The 24116-nt window shown below is 46.6% G+C and overlaps 1 long non-coding RNA gene across 1 annotated transcript; it reads left to right on the forward strand.

The window, feature by feature from the left end:
- Positions 1-313: 313 nt before the first annotated feature.
- LOC119815535 lies at positions 314-19959 on the forward strand. The gene is made up of 3 exons (XR_005285529.1): positions 314-358; positions 11846-12065; positions 17346-19959. It is a non-coding gene; the product is annotated as an uncharacterized LOC119815535 (long non-coding RNA).
- The last annotated feature ends 4157 nt before the right edge of the window (positions 19960-24116 follow it).

The raw sequence follows: 24116 nt of genomic DNA on the forward strand, positions 1-24116 counted from the left end.
TTTTTAGCAATGCCACATTTATAAATCTCTTTAAGAAGTCTTTACATTCCTGAATTTTCACTTCTTTAATGAAATGATTCTGTGGAAAAAATCTTGTTCCCTGGCGGCTTCATTACAGCACCAAACCTCTGGGAACAGATCTTAGTAAATAAACATAGCAGTGCTGTGGGATAACACTTTTGTACTCTGTAAAGATTATCACTTGCATTGGTTTAATAAAACACTGATTGACCAGTAGCCAGGCAGGAAATATAGGTGGGGCAGCCAGACTAAGAGAATTCTGGGAAGAGAAAAGGCAGAGAGCCAGTCACCAGCCAGACGCAGAGGAAGCAAGATGAGAATGCCTCACTGAGAAAAGGTACCAAGCCATGTATTTAAACACAGATAAGAACTATGGGTTAATTTAAGTTGTAAGAACAAGTTAATAATTAAGCCTGAGCTAATAGACCAAATAGTTTATATAGTTAATAATATGTTTCTTTGGGACTGAATTGCTGTGGGACTGGGTGGGACAGTAACTTCTGTCTGCATAGCTGCTTCCTGGATGCTAACCCACTGCTCCCTCTGTGTCCCTGTGATATGTGCATAGTGACAAATGTCTGTGGTCTAGAGGTGAAAGGCCCGAAGTGGGCTCAGATGCTTCATTCACAACAAGCACCCTAGAGGGTTCTGAAGTGAGTGTATCTCCAGTGACCACTAGCCACAGAATATTGTGACACAAAGCCACCTCTACATTTTAGTGGCAGACAATCGTGGGCATCTTCTCACCCACATCTCTGCAGAGAGGTGAAAATTCAGCTTACATAGGTTGGATCGACCCCCAAGACGATGACCGCGCTGCGCTCTGTTTCTCATCCTCCTTGGGCCTGTTTCTTTCTATGGGCTGTTCTCCTTTTTGAGAAGGACAGATATTCAAGGCAGCAAGCCTGCTCCTCTGGAACACAGCCTCCGCTCACAATTTGCATCCTGCTCGGATACCATTTATCTAAGAAAGTGCCTTGGCCCAGGACAGAGCCAACGCAGGAATAATATACTTCTTGGGGTTTTGGTGGGGAGTGCATATTTGCTGTGCAGTAAAGGATAAAACCTTTGCTGGAGTCTCTCTGACCATCGGAGGAGGTGAATGTAAGGCCAGTTTCTTATTTAGTTAGTTATGCAACAAACATTTATGAGTGACTACCACATGTCAGACAGACAGATAATTAGTAATTGTCTGCAAAGAGTCAAGTCCAGAGACACATAAGTAAATAGATAATTACAAGGTCATGCTCATGATATCATACAATAGAAGTGACAGAAGAGTTATTGTGAAAATCTAAAACAGCCCAGGGAAGTTCAAGGAATGCTCTCTGTGAGCCAGAGATGATAAAGAATCTTTACAATGTAAGAGATCCAAGAATCAGACTTCAAAATGAAACCCAGTTCCTGTTACTCACTGAAGAAGATAGCTCAACTGATGGGAGTGAGCCCTGCCAAGTTCTGGACTCACCAGTCATGAAGGCACCAGAGACTGGAGAAGTCTACACCACGGCTTTTATTGGCTTAGCCTGGAGCACCTGTCCAGCTCTGATTCACTTCAAGATGTTGGCAAAATTAAGAAATGTTCTGCTTTATATATGATAATCATATCAAGAAATTATGTACTTCATATGTCCATTTTAATATCCAAAAAAATGTATATAAACATCAACAAAAACCTCTGCATTCCTAGCCCCTAACAATAGTCAATATTTGCCTTGGAGAGGGAGGGGCAGGATTTTGGGGTGAGGTACTATGGAATGTGATTGGGGTTTTTCTGTACTACTTGAAGCTGTCTTTCTCACCTCAGTAGAAATCTCCACCTTGAAATAAAGGGCTGGCAGAAGGGCAAAGGGCATGTGATGGCTTTGGGGTGTACAGATATGGCTAAGCTGTCACCTCGTAGGAGAAGAGAGGGGAGAAGAGTGTACAAACCGCCTGCCCCATGGTTAAGGGGTTTTACTGTAGACAGGAGAGAACAAGCAGAGGCATCTGGAGAAGTCCAAAGCGGAGAGAGAAAATAGCAGAACATGGCCAGCAGGCTGGACCTGGTAGTGAGAGAAGCAGGAGTAGAGCAGAGAGACGGAGAGAGGGAAAGAGAGAGATGTGACAGAGTGAGGGCAAAAGACAGGGCACAGCTGCCATAGCAGGGCTATGAGGAGAAGGAGTGGCTGTGGGGAGGGAAGCCCGTGAGCTAGGGAAGCCTAGGGACTGGGCTGAGAAGAACTTGGACGCTCACATGGGCTCTGAAATGTCTAACAGGCACTGTCATACTGAGGGAGCCTGGAGGCCTGCGATACGGGAAATGGCTCCTTTCGGTGGAGGGGGACGACTGGCTTCACAAGTTCCTAAGAAATGATGGCAGGAAAAAAAGAAGCCCACAAGGCCTTTGTTTTAAGATGCCAGCCTTAATCCCAGCATTCGGATGTAGGCAGATTTCTGAGTTTGAGGTCAGCCTGGTACTACAGAGAGAGTTTCAGGACAGCCAGGGCTACACAGAAAACTCTGTTTTGGAAAACAAACCAAAAAACAAAGATGCCAGGCTTTTGTCTCAGGGTAGGAGTGGAGGAAGAAGTCGGCCATCTTGGAAGTCCACCATCTTGATTACCTAGTCATGGTCCACTCCCTAGCTGTCCAGCTGAAATTACCTGGAGCGTGTGAGAAGGAAACAGAGAACATGCAACAAACCCATTTAGGAGTTTATTAGAGGGGGCGTGCACAGGCTTGGGGAAGTCAGTGTGGAGGAAGGGAGGGAGGGAGGGAGGGAGGGAGGGAGGGAGGGAGGGAGGGAGGGAGGGAGGGAAAGAGAGGGAGAGGAAGAGAGACGGTGGGGGGGGGAAGGTGGCGCATTCAGCTTTTAAAAGTGGCCTAGCGCATGTGCACGGGGGGGGGGGGGGGGGTGACATGGCTCTGTCATACACGATGACGGGAATCATGTATGCGCGCAAGGGCTTAGCTGAGTCATACATGGATGATGTAATCCACGGCATGTGGGTCATGCGGGGCCATTAGGTACTTCTGCCTGAGGGCTTATCTGCACCTGCATGACCCCTAGAACCTGGAAGTGTCAGCCTCATGTGGCTGAAATCATTACACTACCTACCAGGGAATCTGACTGACTCATAGTGCCTGAGTTATATGGAGGACATTGCTGTTCACCAAGAGAGGTAGGCACGAAAAAGAAGCTTGCGGGAGAAGGTAGAGATTTCCGTGGAGATGTTTATTCTGAGAGCCAGGTGGAGTACACAGGCAAAGGCACCCGAAGACAAATCTTAGGCCTGAATCGAGGTTACATTTCTGTGCCCAGAAAAGGCTTCCAGTATTTCATTACACATGTGTGACAGAAGCCAGTCCACGGACAAAAGATGCCTAATGCTCATAGCTTGCCTCAGGAGAAGCGGCCTAGCAGGCATGGTTCCATCCTGGACTCAAGGATTCGAAGCCATAGATGGTTCTAATCTAGCCTGACCCCTCGTTTCATTACCTAGAAGGACACTGTGTGCTTTGTCATACAGACTACGAAATGGTCACACCTGGAGGGTTAAAAATGGGAGGATTCGGAACCCCTGGTTGTCTTTGGTGCTCAGGGTTCGCCTGGGCAAGGGCTGCTGGCGCGGAGACAAGGGAGCCCACGTCATCCTCACAGCTGAGGTCCTGTCTGGCTCGAACCTCAGCTCCTCCAAACCCCAGGCTTAGTCCTCTGTCTCTTCACCTGCCTGCCCCTCTTTCCCTTTGATCTGCTTCGTGGTTTGGTTTGGGGTTTGCTGCCACAACCGGCAGGCAGCAAGGCTCAGCACCGCATCGAGGGCTGTCAACCTCGAAGGCAGCACTGTTCGGATGCCCTTGGGAACGGAGTCTGCACCTGGCCCTCAGCACAAGGAGCAAAGAAAGACAAAAGAGCCTTTCACTGAGATTCTGAAAAGGGGCAGCCTGGGACGGGGAACTTCCCTCTCCCACAACAAAAGCTGTAAACTTAGGCCCACCTTCCGCCTAAGCCAGCAGCCCTCCTGGAAAAGCGGTCTCCCCTTTGTTTCTTTGTGTCTCCCAGCTCCTGGGACTGCACTGTTCAAAGAAGCCTTTGGCCTGGTCTGTCGCATGGGACAGGGTAAGTGCTGACTGTGAACTCTTTCCCTGCCCCCGAGGCTGAGCTGACGGCTCTGCAGAATCCAGACATTTCAGCAGCCTTGGCCAGGCTGGGGGTCCAGGATGACAAGTGCAAGAGCCCCAGACAGGAACCAGCTGCTCCCTCCTCCCCCCTGCACCGATTTCTGGGGTGAGAGGGAGGGAGGGAGGCTATTAGCAGGAAGTAAGCACTAAAGGAAGTGGTTTGGGGGTGCTGAGGGCCAAAGCTCCTTTTGGCAATGCTGGGTTTGGTCTGCTAGTACCCAACCAGTCAAAGGGTTTGGGGGGGCTTTGCTTTGGTTTCTGAGTCCTACTGTGTATCTCACCAGGAGCAAGGGATTTAACACGGAACCTAGGCTGAGGACAAATTAGCCTAAGGACAGCGGGCCATGCTTTGCAAATATGAAATACTCCTTCCTTCCTTCCTTCCTTCCTTCCTTCCTTCCTTCCTTCCTTCCTTCCTTCCTTGTTTGTTTGTTTGTTTCAAGACAGGGTTTCTCTATAGCCCTGGCTGTCCTAGAACTTCATTTGTAGACCAGACTGATCTCAAACTCTGAGATCTGCCTGCCTCCCAAACGCTGGAATTAAAGGTGTGAGCCACTACTGCATGGCCTGGCTTTTATTTTCAATCTAAATTTTCTAAGAGAAACACAGGTGCAGAGACAGAAACAGGTGATTTCAAACCGCAAAGCTGGTCATCAGCAGTGTCTCTGAAGGCCAGGCAACAGAAAAGAACTCCGCCATTTTTACACAACTCGAAAAATTCTTAGACATATAACCACAGTGGGCCAGGGGATGGAAAGGAAGAAAGATGGATAGGTTAATCAATTAATGAACTATAAAGTACAGAAGGCCAGTTCATATTTTAAAATACAGTTTAAACAAAAACTTTAACTCAAATCCCATCAGCTCTCCTGGGTGCCACCACACCCTGCCACAAACCCCAAGCAATCTGGAAACAATGGTGACTTCTCTCCGTGCCCCTCCTCCTTGCCCAAAGCTTTCTCCACCTTGTATCAACCCCACCCCTCAGCTCTATAGTCAGTGTAGGCTCAATGTAAACGAAAGGCTCCTTTTTTCCTCCAGTTTTCATTTAAAAACGCCTCCGTGGCTTTTAGATTGACACGGAAATTTACAAAGGCTGTGAGTCTTGCTATAGAGAGGCAACAGCCACTTCAGCTGCTAGGATGGGGAGGAGGGTAGTGTCTGTGGAGGCTGATGCACCAGGCAGCACTAAGTGGACTCGGTGAGTATTAAAAAAAGAGAGCATGTGAAATTGGAAAGGGAAAGTGGGGGGTGGGCTGGGGGTGCTATAGAAGGAATTGGAGGAGAGAATGGAGGTAGATTTGATTAAGACACGTTATGTGATTATATGAAATTCTCAAACAAGTGAAACTCCTACAGTACATAGAATAGGCACCACGATAAATAATGACCCAAACCAAACATTAGCAGTACCAAGGGCAGGAACCTCTGCTATAAGCAGAGTTAGGGAATTCAGATAATCTTGTAGTAGGTTAAGAACGTTTAGTAATTAAATTGATTGGAAGTCTAGGTTTCCCAGGTGATGGTGACACATGCCTTTAATCCCAGCATTCAAGAGACAGAGGCATATGGATCTCTGAGTTCAAGACCACCCTGGTCTGCAGAGGGAACTCTGTCAGAAAGAAAGAAAGAAAGAAAGAAAGAAAGAAAGAAAGAAAGAAAGAAAGAAAGAAAGAAAGAAAGAAAGAAGAAAGAAGAAAGAAAGGAAGAAAGAAAAAAAGAAAGAGAGAAAGGAAGGAAGGGAGGGAGGAAGGAAGGAGGGAAGGAAAGAAAGAAACAAAAGAAGGAAGGACACTGTCATTGGGAAAAAGTGGCAACCTACATCCAATGGAGGGCTAATATTCCAAATATATAAATAACCAAGAAACTAGATATCAAGAAAACAAATAAGCGACCTAAAAATGAGGTACAGGCCAGGTACCTGGTGGTGAACTCCTTTAATGCCAGCACTGGGGAAGAAGAGTTAAACTTCAAATCCAGGACACACAGCTGAGGTGCCTATTTAACGCATCAAAGCAGACCTGGCCTCCAGGTTCTCCCAGCATCCCTCAGTCCCTACTTGTTACAGGGTATGGTTGGCAGATCCCACCCTCTACCCTGAACTCCCCAGCCCAGGGCTCCAGCCCAGCTTGGGTTGCCCATCCCCAGAGGCTCCCCCTATATAATCCAGCCATTTTGGTTAGCCACCCTTTTTACCTTTGTTCTCTTGGCTGCTGCACCTGGTTCGGCTTTCTCTCCTCTCCCTTCCCCTCCCCCTCTCCCACAGGACCCAGCTCGGGCTGGTCATGGCCACTCTGGACTTCCCCAGATGTCTTTGCCCTCTGCCACATATCTACAATTTGCAAGAAAATGAACGGAACTAGAAAATACCATGCAGAGTGAGGTGTCCCAGACCCAGAAAGACAAATAATGCATTCGCTTCCATGTGGATATTAGCAGTTAAGTCAATGAGAAACAAGCTACAATCCATAGAGGTTAAAGGCTGAGCATAAGGTACAGGGGCACAGATCTTGTTAGGAAAGGGAAATAGGATAGTTATGTATGAATGAGGTGGGTTGGGATGAGAGTCAAGTCAGGAGGGTAGGGGGCATTAGGGAGAGAATGCAGGGAGAGATTGTTAAATTGGGAGCCTCATCCCAGCCCCTGGCATCCATCTTTGGAATATTGGGCACAAAATTCCATTTTAAGCCCCCTCCCCTTAGAGTTGCCTCAGTCCAAACTCCACCTCCTCAGGGAGGGTCAAGGAAACCCACCATATGGTGACCCCTCCCCAAAGAAGGTCAAGACCACGCCCACAGACTACTTAAACTCTCCCCCCCCAGAAAATAAACACGTGGTCTCCCCTCTTCCTCTCCAGTGGTCATGTCGTGTTGACTTTCTGCCCTCTCCCCATGTGTTTTCCCCAAGTCTACCCGAGAGCGCAGATGTCCAATTAAACCCGAATATCTTTTAATTTGGTCTGATTGGGATTATTTGCATTGGCGGAAAGGCTTGTTGGTGAGAAAAACCTAAGAGAAATAACAAAAATTAAGGGCTGTCTTGGTTAGGGTTTCTATTGCTGTGAAGAGATGCCATGACCATGGCAACTGTTACAAAGAAAAACATTTTTTTAATTTATTTTATTTTTATGTGCATTGGTGTTTTGCCTGCATGTATATTTGTGTGAGGGTGTCAGGTCCCCTCGGACTGGAGTTACAAACAGAGCTACCATGTGGGTGCTGGGAATTGAACCCAGAGCCCCTTTGTTATGACAAGCCACGCCCACTCCCTGAAGCTCCTCCCTCTGTCGCCATCTTGACTCTCTCTTGGTTCCCTTTCCCACTCCCCCTTCTCTCTCTCTCTCTCTCTCTCTCTCTCTCTCTCTTTCTCTCTCTCTCTCTCTCTCGCGCGCGCGCGCGCGCTCTCATTCTGTCCTCTTCTTTCTCATCCCTTTCTCTCTCTCTCCTCTCTTTCCCCCCTCCCCTCTTTCCTTCCCAGTCCATAATTCCAATTCTATTCTGTATGATGTGCTTCCCACATGCCTTACCACACTGTTCGCCCGCAGGGAACCTGCATCTTCTCCGGGAACTTGCACTTTCCGGGGACTCACTGTCTGCGGCACTAGCCTGCTGCCTCATGGCTGGGCCCTGCCTGGGGCTGGCAGCTCTCCGGACCACTGCCCGCCCCCCCTCCCCCAGCAGTGGCAAAAATCATAACACCCTGGAAGACCAGCCAGTGTTCTTAACCCCTGAGCTAACTTTTCCAGCCCCAAAGAAAAACATTTAACTGGAGTGACTTGCTTATGGTTCAGAGGTTTAGTCCATTATCATCATGGCAGGAAGCAAGGCAGCGTGCAGGCAGACACAGTGCTGAAGACGCAGAGTTCTTACATCTTGACCTATAGGCAACAGGAAGTGGTCTGAGACACTGGGCATGACTTGAGCACATATGAGACCTCAAACCCCACCTCACAGTGTCACACTTTCTCCAACAAGGCCACACCTACTCCAACAAAAACACACCTCCTAATAGTGCCACTCCCCATGAGTTTATGGGGGCCAATTCCATTCAAACCACCACAAGGGCCATTTGAGGGGTGGTATGGAAACCTAATACTGCAGAAGCTTCTTAAAATATATACACCTATGAAGGTGATCTAAATGAAATCACCAAATAATGGGGAAGACAGAGCCCCAACTAGCCATCTCTTGTAACCAAATTAAGCTTCCAGGACAGAATTAAATTACATCTAATTTAATTGTTGACCAAGGGGCTCTCACTGGAATCTCCAAACAAGCCAGGCTGTAGCCAAAACTATAGGCTGTTCTCCACAAACTGGCAGAGAGGTCCTCCTGTTGAAGACAACGACAAGACAACTCATTGAACCCGGAGAAGTCGAGCAGGTACCTACATAGAGCCTTCACCCCGTTTTCTCGTCTCTTTGGTGAGGGAATGCACTCCGCGGGCTGCTGAAAGAGAAATGTAATCACCAACTCTGCCACAAAACCTTTGGTCTGCAGTGGTGTCCTGCCTGCGAGATACGCAGGGCAATGGTGGCACAAAGCTTGTAGGAGTAACCTACCAATGTCTGATTTGACTAAGGGCTGCTCCATGAGATGGAACCCAGTGCTGCTTGGGTAGCCAAGAACTAGAGGCTAGATGGCCTAGGAACCTAGGGTAAAACCAAATACTAGTATTCTAAATAATAATAATAAATAGCAGTAAAATGACTCCTACACTTGACTTATAGGCCCGTGCCTTATTCAGCCATCATCAGAGAAGCTCCCTCCAGCAGCAGAGGGGAACAAATACAGAGGCCCACAGGCAGACATTATACAGAGAGTGAGAGACTTCAGAACACTCTGCCTGAGATGGGATGTCTCCACCAAATCCCTCCCCTCAGGGCTCAGGAAACCCTGTGGAAGAGGAAAGAGTATAAGAGCCAGATGGGTGGAGGATGCCAAGAAAACAAGGCCTTCTAAATCGACATGACCACAAGCTCATATGGCCTCTCAGAAACTGAGGCAGCATGCCCAGGGCCTGAATGGGTTGGCACCATGCCCGGGTACTGCATGGGTCGGCAGCATGCACAGAGAGCCTGCATGGGTCGGCAGCATGCACATGGGTCTGCACCAGGGCTTCTGCATATGCATTCTGGCTTCCAGTTGAAGGTTTTTATGGGATTTCTGAGTGTGAACAAGTGGGTCTCTGATTCTTGTGCCTTCCCTTGGGCTCTTTTCCTTCTGCTTGTCTTGTCCAATCTCAATGTCACAGTGTTTGTTTTATCTTATATTCTATTTTATTTATTCCTTAGAAGCCTGTTCTTTTCTAGTGAGAGACAGAAAGGGAGTGGATTCAGATGGGAGAGAAGGCAGGAAGGAGGTGGGAGAAGCAGAGGGAAGGCAAACCATAATCAGGATATATCATATGAGGAAAAAAATCCATTTTCAATAAAAGTGTGGTGTGAGGGAGAGTGCTAGGCCCCAGGAGCAAACAGCTAGAGGCCACCTAGCCTCTCAGACAGGAGCCTAGCCAAGGCAGAGGCCTTGGTATGTTAGTGAACTTACCCCAAGGTGGAGTGGAAACGCTAGTGAATCAGCTCCAGACTGTGAGCCCTGGATGATGTAAACCTTGAAACTTTGGGAATGGTCTCTAGCATCGCACTGCTGTCTCCAAACACTGCCTCTCTAGCCACTGTTGATACTCACTGGCAAGAGGACTTGGGACTCTGAGCGTGGCCCTGGCCTTAGTGAGCATTGAATTTCCAGCATTGTCCCTGGACTCACACAGGCCTGGAGGTCACCATTAGTGTTATTCTCTCAAGGAACTCCTGGGCCTCCGTCAGTACCATCCTCCCAGCCTGCCACAGCTGAAGGACTCTGTGGCTGGGTTGGGTCTGCAAGCTTCCGGAGGATCCTCACCAGAGAAAATTCCCCAGCCGCATATCTGCCCAAACAACTGTTCCCCCTTGGTGAGACGTCTGTTTAACTTTTATATTAGCATGGTATAATAAGGAACGTTTGTTTGTGTGAACAAACGGAGCATAATCGAAAGACGGATCTTCTTTGCCGAGCGCCTTACAGACTGAAGGTCATGTTCGCCATAGCTGGACTATGGCAGAATGCTAAGAAACGTACAGAATACCATGATGGGGCCCGCCCCCTCTCTGTCATCATTATTTGATCATTAGAATTGCAGCTCTCATGCCGAACAGAAACGGTTTTGTGGCCACGCAACCATCTCCCCAGTGGGAGCATCCAGGACCCAGTGAACTGCTTCCCCTTTTCAAAGCTTTCAAAGAGTCGGTGAAAGAAACATTCATTCAGGTCGAATCGCCTTGACTCTGGCTTTCGAGCTGTTTTTATTTTATTCAGACTTTCATGGTCCATCATTAGATAATTATATTTGTACCAAGGAGATGGAGTAAGGTTTCCTTCCACAGCCGTTCTCTTCTCCACTCTCCATCCTCCAACAGGAACTCCCTTCCTTTTCCAGAACCACACGCCGGGAAGATTAATACTTCATGAGCTCCATCTTCCCACAATGCATCAGCCTAGGAAATAAAGGCACAAGGAAGACTAAGAGGGAACAAGATGAATGGCAGTGAAGCTTAAGATCCTGAATTTCCAGGAAATATTTATGAGCTGATTTAAATACTAATGAGCTGGTGGTCTGACAGCAGAGAGGAGAGGAGACCAGAGGCCAGGGACACAAACCTCGCCGGCCAGGCGTGAGCTGCACGGTAGGAAGGTGCACTGTAAACCCCCCCCCCCCCCACACCGCCTTCCCAAATGCTGTTAAGTAGGAAACATACATTTTCCCACTGATTTCAATGTTTTAAATTGCCACTCCAGTACTTACTAATCTAGTTGAGTCCTAGCTCAAAAGGTCATCGAAGGCTTGAATGTAAACTCCACTCCAAACTAAATGGCTCTGGGTTGAAGAAGGACTCTGTCCACTTTTCTTTTTCTGCCCTATTTAAGAATCCACCAAATAGCCTCTTCTGGCTGGTCCCTCAGCTGCGGTCTCCAGAGTGCTGTAAGAGGGAATTCATCTGCAAATTCTCCTGTCCCAGCCTGACTGTAGAAAAACACTTCAGTTGCCTGTGGGTTAGAAAAGATAAAACACTTGCTATTACAATAAAACAGATTTACCTTCCAAAGAGCTTTTTGTACACGGCCTTAGGCGTGACAATCTGCTGACTTGATCTAGAATAAACAACTGGTGTTTCTTTTGGTGTGTGTGTGTGTTTCTAAATTATTCCAAAGTTACACACACACACAATTGTTGTAAAATTTATTCAGCTGGGTTTTCCGGGGGTGGGGGTGGAGTGAGGTAAGGGTGGGGTGCGGTGGGAGTCGGGTGGGGTGAATGCTTCTTTTGTCCCTTTGGAGATATTAAGTGAGGCAAGGAGGAAAATAGGACAAACAGTTCAGAGAATCTGAGGAAGTAGACATCTTCAGACTTGGGGAGCTTTATGTCCCCAAAGGGAAACAGCAGACACTCTGCTCCCATCATCAGATTCCCCATCCTGCACATCTAGATTGTCTGCACATCTGGAATGTCTTCACATCTGGAGATTTTCTGCATATCTAGATTTTTGGCACATCTGGATTGCCTGCACATCTGAATTGTCTGCACATCTGGAATGTCTTCACATGTGAATTGTCTGCATATCTAGATTTTCTGCACATCCGGATTTTTCTACACATCTGGATTGTCTGCACATCTGGATTGTCTGCACGTCTGTCTGGATTATCTGCACATCTAGAATGTCTGCACATCTGAATTGTCTGCATATCTAGATTTTCTGCACGTCTGGACTGTCTGCACATCTGGATTGTCTGCACATCTGGACTGTGCACATCTGGACTGTCTGCACATCTGGATTGTCTGCACAGGTACGTTGTGTGCCCCATGGTGGGCAGGTCTGAGGTAGGGGGCGGCATTCACCTCAGGTAGAACACACAAACACCAGATAGGTAGTATTTGATAAATATTCTCTGAATGCATTGTACTTTTCTTTTAAATGAGTTTAAGTTAGTATATAAAGTAATTGATTTCATCAGGGCATTTTTATGCATGTATGTTATTACACTTGGTTCTAATTACCTTTTCTATTAGTTCTTTGAGAATTCTAAGCCTCTCCTATCTTGAGTTTTGATCATATTTATCCTCCCGACTCTTCCCCATCCACTCCCAGTGGTTTTGGGTTTTGCTGTTTTGACATTTTCACTATGTCATTCTGGCTGCCTGGAACTCACTGTATAGATCAGGCTGGCCTCAACCTCTCAGAGATAGGTCTGCCTCTGTCTTCCAAATGCTGGGGTTTGTTAAATCTCAAATCCAAGACAAATGGCTAACTGAAGTGCTGTGAAAACTAAAGTTATGTTTTAATCACTGCGCCATAGGATCCATAACTCAAAAATGCCTCTAAATTACAAACCCAAGGACAGATGCTTCCTGGAATGCTGGGGGCTGCTGTTTATAGAAGATAACAAACCGTGTTTCACTCCCCTAAACAAGTTTGTTTGACCCAACTGCACTGGATGCGCTCGATCACATGTGGGCAGGTAGCATGTCAGGATATATGCTTGCCCCTGATTGGACCTGGTGGGAAATACATAACCCTATGGGTTTGCCTTTCTAAGCCTCTACAGAATGTGACTTGCTGCTGTGGGACATTTGAATACACTGTGTGAAGATGTGTCCCTATCCTTCCCTGCCTGCCTAAGGCACCTTCTGATTGGTTTAATAAAGAGATGAGTGGCCAATAGCTAGGCAGGAGAGCGTAGGCAGGACTTCCAGTGAGAGAGGGGAACTTGGAGGAAGAATTTGAGAGGCAGAGATTTGCCAGCCAGACATGAAGTCAGATGTACAGTATGGAGGAAAGAGAACGAGTCAGGTGGCAGAATGTGGATTAATAGAAATAGGATAATTTAAGTTGTAAGAGCTAGTTGGGAACAAGCCTAAACTCAGACCAAACTTTCATACTTAAAAAAGAAGTCTCTGTGTCATTATTCAAGAGCTGGCGGTTTAAAGAAAGCCTGACTATAACTCATGGCCATTTTCTGGGAACCCCAGATTGGACCTGGCCAGAGCCCATCATCCTGGCCAGTATTTAATTGAAGTTTGCTTCTAATCTGGCTCAAAATTGTGGTAGTGGTCTTGTTCTCGCCCAGTGGGATTAACAGTGCCTATCAACAAATCAGATTAGATGTTGTCCCTAGGTTCTCCCAGCATCCCTCAGCCCCTACCTGTTACAGGGTCCTCCTGGCTGGTAGACTCCACTCCCCTACCCTAAACTTCTCCAGCCCAAAGTCCAGGTTGGGCTGCCCTTCCTCCAGCTGTTTTTTCCTATATAACACAGTCATTTTGGTTATGTGCCCGTTTTAGCCTCTTGACCTTTGGGCCACAGAGCTTGGTCTTCTTGTTTTCCCCTGTCCCCTCTCCTCACGTGACCCAGCTCAGTTTTCTGGCCATGTTCAGTCCGGACCCTTTCAGATGCCTCTAGCTCTGCTCTCCCTCACATCTACAATAAACCTTCGTCTCCACCATGCCCAGGAGCAGCCATGCTCTCTTTTTCTTTCTTTCTTTCATCTGGTGTTAAAGGCATGTGTCACCGCATTGACAAATGTACACATACTCTTTTGTTTAGACAAAACTCAGACAGTGCGATACCTTCAGCTTTATTCTTCTGCTTAAGACGTGAGAACGCTTTTGTTTATTTGTCTTACAGTTCCAGAAGGGTAAGAGTCCATTGTAACAGGGCAGCCTGTTAGCAAGCAGTCACGGCAGCCGGAGTAGAAGCAGAAGGCTCGCTTCTTGAACCACAAGCAGGAAGCTAAGAAGTGAACTAGTAAACTCTCAAAGCCTGCCCACTCCAATGCCTTCGACAAGGCTCTCTCTCTCCCTCTCTCTCCCTCTCTCCCTCTCTCTCTCCCTCTCTCTCTCTCCCTTCCTCTCCTCTCTCTCTCTCTCTCTCTCTCTCTCTCTCTCTCTCTCTCTCTCTCTCTCTCTCTCTCTCTCTCTCTCTCTCTCTCTCTCTCTCCAAGACAGGGTTTCTCTGTAGCTTTGGAGCCTGTCCTGGAACTAGCTCTTGTAGACCAGGCTGGCCTCAAACTCACGGACATCTGCCTACCTCTGCCTCCCAAGTGCTGGGATTAAAGGTGTGCAACACCGCCGCCTGGCTAAGGCCACATCTCTTAAGCCTCCCAAAGGATGTCCACCATTGGGGCACCAAGTATTCAAATGCCTGAGAACTTCAGGGATATCATAAGACTCCCCCTGAATGCTTATTAGCCAAACCCATCAGATTGGTGAACCCAGCACAATGAGACACAGTCACTACCTAGTCAGAGACAAAAGATTGGTGTCACCTTGGCATCTGCATACTAGCGCGTTTGCGTTCTGGTGCACCCATTTTGCAAAAAGAAGTTGCCTTGCCCCAGTTACTTTGCTTTGTTCTTGTGGGTTTTGTTTTCCTTTTTTTTTTCTTTTTTTGGTGAAACACCAAGGTTATTCTTTTCCAGCATGGCTGTCTGTACAGGATCTTTTGCACATTATCTTCTCCTATTTCTGTAAAGAATATCATTGGAGCCGGGCGGTGGTGGCGCACGCCTTTAATCCCAGCACTCGGGAGGCAGAGGCAGGCGGATCTCTGTGAGTTCGAGACCAGCCTGGTCTACAAGAGCTAGTTCCAGGACAGGCTCCAAAGCCACAGAGAAACCCTGTCTCGAAAAAAAAAAAAAAAAAAAAAAAAAAAAAAATATCATTGGAATTTTTTTACAGGGATTGCTCTGAATTTGTACATTGCTTTGTATAATGTAGAAATATTAGCAATATTAATTTTCTAATTCACCGGTTATAGAATGCCTCTCCATGTGTCTGTGTCTTGTTCTTTCATCAAGTTTTATTTTACAGTGCTGTATTTTATAGCTCATACATCCTAGGCAAGCTCTCTACCATGGAGCTGTGTCCCTAGCCCTCAATTGTGTTTATAATTCTCTATGTATAGGTCCTTCATCTCCTTGGTTAAACTTATTCCTAAACTGTTTTGATTTTTGACTTTTGTTTTTGTTGTTGTTTTGGTATTTCATAGCTAGTATATAGAACAGCTACTGGATTTTAAGAGTTGATTTTACATTAATGATGTTGGTGCACACTTTCAATCCCAGCACTCAGGATGTAGAGGCAAGCGAGTCTGTGAGTTTGAGACTTGCTTGGTCTACAGAGCAAGTTCCAAGACAGCCAGAAATACACAGTGAAGCCCTGTCTTAAAAAAACAACACACACACACACACACACACACACACACACACACACACGGAGGGGAGGAAGGAGGAGGAAAGAAGGAAGATAGATAGATAGATAGATAGATAGATAGATAGATAGATAGATAGATCCCTGTGGTAGTGGTGCACACCTTTAATCCCAGCACTTGGGAGTTGGAGGCAGGTGGATCTCTGTGAGGCAGGTGGATCTCTGTGAGTTCAAAGCCAGCCTGATCTACAGAGCTAGTTCCAGAAGAGCTAAGACTACAAAGCAACCCTGTTTCAAACAAAAGCAAAAAACCACAAAAAAGACATGAAATTAATAGAAAAAAACCATAGGGAAATGTTTTAAGACAGCAGTGCAGGCAATGGTGTCTTCGTATATTAACAAAAGCACAGAAGAGAAAACAAAAACCAGACAAATGGGGGGGATCAAACTTAAATGCTCAACACAGTTAAGACAATTGAGTGAGAAGAAAGTCTACAAAATAGGAGACAGCACCTGCAAACGCTCTAGTAAAGCCTCACTATCTACAGCCTATTAGGGATGCAGATGATTCAACAGGAAGAAAACAAGCCATATTAATTTTTATGTGGGCTGAGAACTTGAACAGACATTTCTCGGTGTAAGACATACAAATGACAGGTGTGTGAGAAAACACACTGATCACCAGAGAAGTGCCAATGTAAACCACACTGAGATGTGGTTATTATGTTAAAAAAGAAAAGAGCCAAGGGTTGGAGAGGATTTAAAGAAAACAAAGCCTTACACACTGTTGGTGGGCGGCGAATTAGCACAGTTGTTATGGAAAACAGTGTGGGGGAGCCTCCCCAAAGCTAAGCAGAACCACCATGTGGCCCAGCCCTGGGTGATGAAATCAATGTCAGAGAGCTTCTGCTTCAGTGTTCTCTGTAGCGCCGGCCACTGCAGCCAACACACAGAACCAACATAAAATCTAGCGATGGATGAATGAAGGAAATGTGGCTTTTGTACACAAGAGAATCCTACCTAGCCTAAAAAAGGAAGGAAATTCTGTCATTTGCAGCAATGAGTTGAGCCCTGAAGGCAAGTTAAGTGGACAGAACCAAATGCCACCTGATCTCACTTAACACTGCTCAACCCGCAGACAGACTAGAGAAGTGACTTCCAAGTGTGGCTGTTGATCAAAAGAAACAAAATATCGGTTAAATATGAAAATCAATTTAAGATCTCTGTTGTACAATATAACTGTAGTTTATAACAATTTATTGTATTCTCTCCAAATTGCTGAGTGTAGATTTTAAATGTGTTCACTCCAAAGGGGAATTATGTAAGGTAATCTCTCTCAGCTCCATTTAGCCACCCTACTAATTAATACATATATATTTTTAAAGAGAGGGTAGCCTTTAAAAAAAAGGCTTCTTCTATGTATTATTGTTGTGGGGGTAGGGGAAGGTCAAACTTCCATGGAATCAATTCTCTCCTTTCCACCTCCAAGTGGGTTCTGATTCAAACTCAGATTGTCAGGCTTACGTGACAAAAGCCGTTACCTGCTGAGCCAGACAATGTATACACTTTAATAAACATGGATAGACAACATTTGTTATTTTTTTTCACTGAAAGAATATACAAAGCTTTTAAGAGATTATACTTAACCAACATAGGAATCAATATTCCAAAATGATTATCAGAAGTTGCAATACCCTGGCTGGGCTGAGGGCAGTGGTGGGACCCCAGCCTGTGTACCTGAGGCCCTGTGCCCCAAGTAGTACAAGACATTTACAGGCTCTGAGAGTTGCATCTCCACCCAAGCAGGATGGGCTCAGGTGCTCATCGCTGTGGGGTTTTCAACAGCAAAAAAGGAAGCATCCAAATAGTCAAATTAAAGGAAGCAATAGTTTTAACATACCCCCTCTTCACTGTTCTAGCCAGGACTTCTCCAACTACTCCGCTCCAGCAGTGCTGCCCAGAGTTAGCCCACAAGAGGTGGCCAATGCTACTCTGAGAGGCCAGGCAATGCATCTGAAGACAACGTCAAGACCTCTCCTTAAGGATGTCTTTCTACTCTACGCATGCATTTCCTCGTGTATGCAACATCAGTGGACCACGTACTAGGATGCTATTCACATAGACGATTGGATGCCTGACTCAGTGATGAAGAAATGGCTGCAGGGAGCTCATTCAACACATCAGTGACATGAGCCAAGGCTCCCTTCACCTTCCTGCTCTGCCACACACAGCAGTTGACTTCATCTTTGACTCGGCCGCCTTTTCTTGAGAGTAAATGATGGCCTTTTGGTCCTGGAGTTCCATGCAAATTGGCAAGTGCCTTACAAAATGGAAAGGAGGGATGTTTTTCCTTCTTTTTATCTTATGAGTGAAAAATTTTTTTTTTTGGTGATTTCCCATAGTTCACTAGAAATAAGTCTCATGCAAACGGCCCTTGAGTGTTGAGAGCTCTGTGGCGAGGAAGGTAGGGAACAGAGGTGCTGGGGTTGGTCTGAGAGAAGGCGTGCACATCTTCAGGAATGTATAGCGTGAGAGCCATCCTTCCAATGACAGCAGGATAAACCCCAACAGTCACAGAACGAAATGAGAAAGTTGACTACTGTCAAATGGTCGGCACTTCTGTTTCCAAGAGCAACCTGTACACTCTGTAGACTATACCACACTGAGTCTCCACACACTACAATCTACACAACACTGAGTCTCTACACACTACAGTCTACACCACACTGAGTCTCTGCATTCTACAGAGTCTACACCACACTGAGTCTCTACACTCTGCAGGGGCTCTGCTCTCCAAGTGTGTTTAATTACATGTGAAACAATGTTTTGAATCAAACATTTTGCTGAAACACCTGAGATCCAGCGGGCTAATTTATGGCAGAATCCATCCTAAAATATTCCTCAGGGGACATTCAGTGAAGATCTAGAGGAAGGTCCATCCTAAGGTGTAAAATTGTACTTTGCTGTTTCCTGAGTTGTCCCACACAGCTTCTTGAATAACCTTCTTGAATAACACCGGTTTGAGCCACAACATTTACCACACAATTAATTTCCTCAGACATCCCGGGTCTTGTTTGGGGTTCTGTGCTCAGTTCTATGGACACAAGGAGCTCCCGTCACTTAATACCGCCAGCTTGTCATCTGAGAAACCTGGTTCCTGCTGCATAAGATCCTCAGAGCTCAACGGTTGCCTAAAGTCTGGCATGGTAGTGCAGGCCTGGGCTCCCAGCTACTCCGGAGGCTGAGGCAGGAGGATTGCATGCCTGAGATCAGCTACCTCAAAAATAAGTAACTAAATATAAGACAAAGTGAGTCAATACTTAGTTACCAGGTGACCGAGCTGGGCCGTTACTTCATGGGTCTGAGGGCAGATGCTGACGGGCAGTTTTGACTGGATTAGGTGCCCGGAGGACCTGATTCTGTGGCAATATTGCCCAGTTCTCCCTTTTCTTGTGTAGACATGTGAGAGTTACTCAAGTATCTGGAAAGCTGAACTTACAGTGAGGAATAAGCAGCCATATCACATTCTTTAATAGAAAAATTAACTATTCACATCCTGTCCACAGAAAGGGTGCAGCTCTAAGCCACAATTTGGCCCCCCGTGTGTGCCGTAGGCTGTAAGCATCTTGCCTGTAGAATTCCTGGCTCCTGGCCATAACCAATACAGGCATAAATGCCATTTAATTCCTCCCAGCTGTTCCTGGGGCCATCCGTGGGTGGGTCTGCCAAGGGGTGTTTCATTCAATTTACAAGGAGAAAATGCACCCCTTGTTGCTTGGCAAAGAGCCAGACTTGCTAGAACTTTCCAAACACTTCACCGTGGGGAGAAAGCCACTGGGAATGCTCTGGTCATGGACCAGAGCCAGCTGAAGGTATTCTTCTCGGAGCTCGGCCAGTTGGTTACAAAATTCCAATTTTATGTTGTACTGGAAGAGTGAGCGTTCTGTGTAAGAATCTCCAACCTAGGGCGTGAAAAAGACATTCTCACACATTTAAATAAACGGTGTGCTGGAAGTGACGAGACAGAAATTATATTTACATGGTAATTAAGGTGCCCTTGATCTGTGTCAATCAGTGTAGTAAGGAAAATATAATGTCTGTGATCAAAAGCGACAACAAAGGCCTTGACTGTAAGCCGCCAGATTGGTAAGCGCTGCACACGTGTGTCAGGTGCTGAAAGAGTTGCCTTTTCTGTAGAAAGTAATTAGCTTCCATTTCATATCATGTAATCCCTGTATTTAGTTCAAAATTACTCTCTTCCTCTGAACACAAGGACCTGGCCAAGACTCCTTTTGTTGTGTTTATCATCCTACTTCCCAGATCTGTGCTAGTAGGTTCAGGATCATACCGAGAACCACAGTGCAGCTGGATGGAGAGGGCCATTGGGCCTGAGATATGGCTACAGGACCCTGGGACAGACCACACTGAGGGCCCGGGACACACCCACTCCGAGGGCCCTGGAACACACCACACTGAGGGTCCTGGGACAGATCCACACTGAGTGCCCATGCTTTCTTAACTTTAATAGGCAGAAGTTGTATTGGGGAATAGAAGTCAAAAGACGGAATCTTTACACTTGACAGAACGAACATATTTGAATCTTATCCCCAATTAGAGGTTGATAAATTAACACAAAACATCCTTCCTTTTGAAAATCTCTGTATCATTTTTTTATGACTGTTACATTTATTTTTTTGTGCATGTGTGAAGATGAGGTTGGAGGGCAACTTTTGGGAGTTGGTTTTCTCCTCCTACTCAAGGGGGCCTCAGAAATCAAACTCGGACTTCAGCAGCAAGTGTCTTTACTTGACACATCTCACTCCATGTGACTTCAGGACATATAAATAGTGTGTGTGTGTGTGTGTGTGTGTGTGTGTGTGTGTGTGTGTATGAGAGAGAGAGAGAGAGAGAGAGAGAGAGAGCACGCTCTAGGAGGCCTGAAGAAGATAATCAGATCCCTCCGGAGCTAGAGTTACAGGCAGCTGAGAGCCCAGACCTCATCCCAACCTCACTGGAGAGCAGCAAGCACTCTCAGCCCCTGAGGCAGCTCCGGAGCCCTCTGTCCCGTTTTTCTGTGGAGCTTTTTCCTTGGAGCGCCTTTCTAGCCCTGTGCATCTTGAGTCTTTTCCTACGGACGGTTGTTCCTTACAATGTCCAGTATCCAGAGTTCTGAGTCCCATGTGAGTGAGGCCTGAGGTGCTCCCACCTCCACATACTCCCCACGAGTCTAAGACAGACAGAGCAGTCACCTCACTCGAGAAATCCTTTGTACTGAATCCTAGGGCCGCTCTTGCTGCTTTCTGAGGTCTGGGCCGCGGTGCTTCCTGACGCTGCAGCTGCCATGGTCCTTAGCATGGTTCTGACCCCCCATATTTTACAATGATATAGAAAAAAAAATCCCACAATAGCTAAAAATCAGAGGTTTTCTCTTTTCTTTGTGAGACAGTAATATTACTAGAATTATCTTTTAAATATTATCATTGGTCCTTTTGCGTTTTTGGAAAGTCATTTTGAAATGGGTTAAATCCATTCAGTAGACTCCAGGGGGATTTGACTTTTTAAAATGTAATTTAAATTCTGTTGCAGGTTGTCTCATTGAAGTTGCGACTCATTGGGTTTTGTGGTTTAAGAAATTCCTTTCAGGCGACAGCCCAGAAACCGGCTTCACTTCACTGAAAGCAGCAGATTGTACTAACTTCCTTAATAGCTCCAGAATTTCATCAAGCTAGAGAGAAAACACCCTGCTGATTGTCCAGCTTGGCCCTTCCACCCTTTGCAAATGGGAATGCGGTTTAAAGGGGGGAGTGGCTCTCCTAAAATCACAGGGAGATGATGAGGCAGAAGTGAGACCAGTGGCCTCTTCCTGACTCCACAGCCGGCCAGAAGAGCAGTGTTGGGAGCAGGAGTATAATGCCCACGGGGCAGTGCTTGCCTCCTGAGTGTGAAGCCTGGGGCTCCATCTCCAGCACTAGGGAAATGGAACTCATCGGAATGCCTGCGGCTGTATTTACAAGCCTTCTGTGGCACTTCCCTCATTTCCACAGTGAGTCCATTTCCCCTGCGCAATAGCTCGAAGAGAATGTTGAGATAGTCACATTATTATTATTTTCCCTTTGAAGGAGTGGATTCGACTCCTTCCACACGGACTCCCTCCAACTTTTCCCCTTCCCTATTCATCATCCACAGTGAGAAAACTTTGTGTGTGAAACTCTTCATGGTTTCCCTTACCCAGACAACTCTTCCATTCACATAAAAATATTGGGTGCAGTAGTTAAGAACACTGGCAGATTTTCCAGAGGTCCTGAGTTCAATCCCAGCACCTGCATGGCAGCTCACAACTGTCTACATCTGTAGCCTTGGGGGATCTGATGCCTTCTTCTGAGGTGCAGATGAGCATGCAAACAAAATATTGGGGTGTATGGGGGTGGTATAGTGAAGCTATCTCCATGTTTCAAGGCAACGTCAAGTACATCCAATTCAGCCCTAACTCCAATCCCTCACTTTAGCAATCACGAAATAGCTGCACGCAGTTAACTAAGTGAAATTAGAATAGCTGTTAGGTCAGGAAACCTAACACCCCAGAAGAGTGGCCAGGGAAGCAGGGGAAGCGGTGTTATAACAGGAAGCCACAGGTTCGTGATCCAACTCTCCAGTTTTCCCTGTTCTGATTTGCATCCAAAGCAAAGGCCCAGAACAGAGAACACCAGATTCGGTATAAAATTCAGTGGCACCTTCTTAGTAGAGATGGTGTAGTTGAAAGACCCCAAGCTCTTGGGAAGGCCTAGGAGGTGTGGTCTTGTTGGAAGAGCTGTTTCACTGCTGGCAGACTTGGAGGTTTCAAAAGCCCACACCATCTCCAGTCAGCTGTCTCTGCCTCCAGCTTGTGGAGCAGATGTGAGACCTCAGCTACTGCCCCAGCACTGTGCCAGCCTGCCTGCCTGCTGTCATGCTCCCAACCATGATGGTCTTGGGCTCCAGCCCTCTGGAACTGTGAGCCCCCAAATTAAATGCTTTTCTTTATAAATTGCCAAGGTCATGGTGTCTTATTAGAGCAACAAAAGCCTTAACTAAGAGAGCGAGGCCGAGCATTAGAGATGCTATGTGGTTGCTATCAACCCCACCTTACTCCAGTCCTGATGAAGTCAGGGTTCACTGGAGCTAAAAGCTTTAGCTCCAATATGTAAGAGAACTATACTGTGAACGCGTCACAACATGAAGCAGATCAGAAAAATAAAGAGGGAGGTGGGGGAAGGGTTCCTACCAGGTCTTCTGGTAACAGAGCTGACAAGTCAGAGGTGGAGGTAGCAATTTTGGGGAAAGGCTTAAGATAAGTGTGGTGTGTTTTTACATGCCTTTTATAGATCTTCAGTCTAGGCATGTGGAAAAGTGTGTTGGCCCTTGACAGTTTTGTTGCCTTGAATTCCTGCCCATCTGAGACTTGTTCGGTGACATGCCACTGGGAAATTGGGGCAAAGTCTCTTTCTGCCACCAGAACACAGCTTTCCTTTGTCACAATGCATGTGTTCATTTATTCATTCATTGAGCAATAATTATTTTTATGTACTGGTTCTTGCCGGATACACCTTCATAAAGTTTATGGTCCCACAGAGGAAGCCTAGAAGCGAGTCATGAAAAATTGCATTAGGTGTTATGACGGGAGAAATGGGAGGATGAAGCGCCAGTCTTATCTCCTGGTAAGTGGGAACTGAGGAAAAGAATCGCTCCTTTGTGGAGGGAATGGGATCGTGTGGCTAAAACACATTTAGTGTAGCAGCCCTTCATTGCTACTATGCCTCCAAGTCGAAAGTACCTTAGAGATGGATTTAGATGTTGCAAAGTTTTCGGAGGGCACCCACCCAGCCTGTCTTGAGAGCTCAGGTTTTGACTCCAGCAGAGACCAGAAGCCAATCAGGGCTGAACAAAGTTCTGAACTGGTCTGTGAATGACTTATTCCTCGTCTTGCCCTACTAGATGTCTGTGTTCCAGGACAGACAGCAAAGACAAGGGCAGGAGATAGCCAAATGCAGGGACAAGGACGGCGATGCCCTTGAAGACCTAGACTACCAAGAACTCATTTCGACTCCCCCATCTCCCTGCCTTGCACTGGGCACTTCCGGTTACCATCACGTACCTGTGTGGCTGACCACTTCGGTCACTCTCCTCCCCTGCAGACAGGGTGTTCTTATAGGTCAGGCCCCAGGCTTTGCTCAGTACTCTATGCCTGGGCCCCAGCCAAGGATGGGTGACCAGTGTTGCCTAACTGAACTACAGAATGATGTTGCTCCCCTTGACTTATGTATCCTTTGGGAAGCACGGCTCTCTGTGTTAGTATAGTTTCCACTTGACCTTTCTCAATGAAATTCCTGTAACTCTATCTTGGGAGACAAGGCAAACACCCTACAGCAGTTACCCAGAAAGGAAAGCTCAGGTTGAAAGGGGTCAGGGCAGTCCTTGGGATTCCTTTCAAGTGCTCAGCTGGTGCTTCCAGAAAAAAATCCTCAGTGAGTCTCAGGCAGGGGGCGTAGCTCAGGAACAAGGGGCACGCTTTCTTTTGAAAATGTGACATCCTCTGCCATTTTGCGTGTGGAGCAGCTACTGGGATCAATGCATCGAGGTCACGAAAACTGCTCTCCCAATATTACCGTCTCCGGCAGGTCTAAAAGGGAGCAGAAAGTCCTGTCGCTTGGGTA

This window comes from Arvicola amphibius, chromosome 5, assembly GCF_903992535.2.
Source record: "Arvicola amphibius chromosome 5, mArvAmp1.2, whole genome shotgun sequence".
NCBI lineage: Eukaryota > Metazoa > Chordata > Mammalia > Rodentia > Cricetidae > Arvicola > Arvicola amphibius.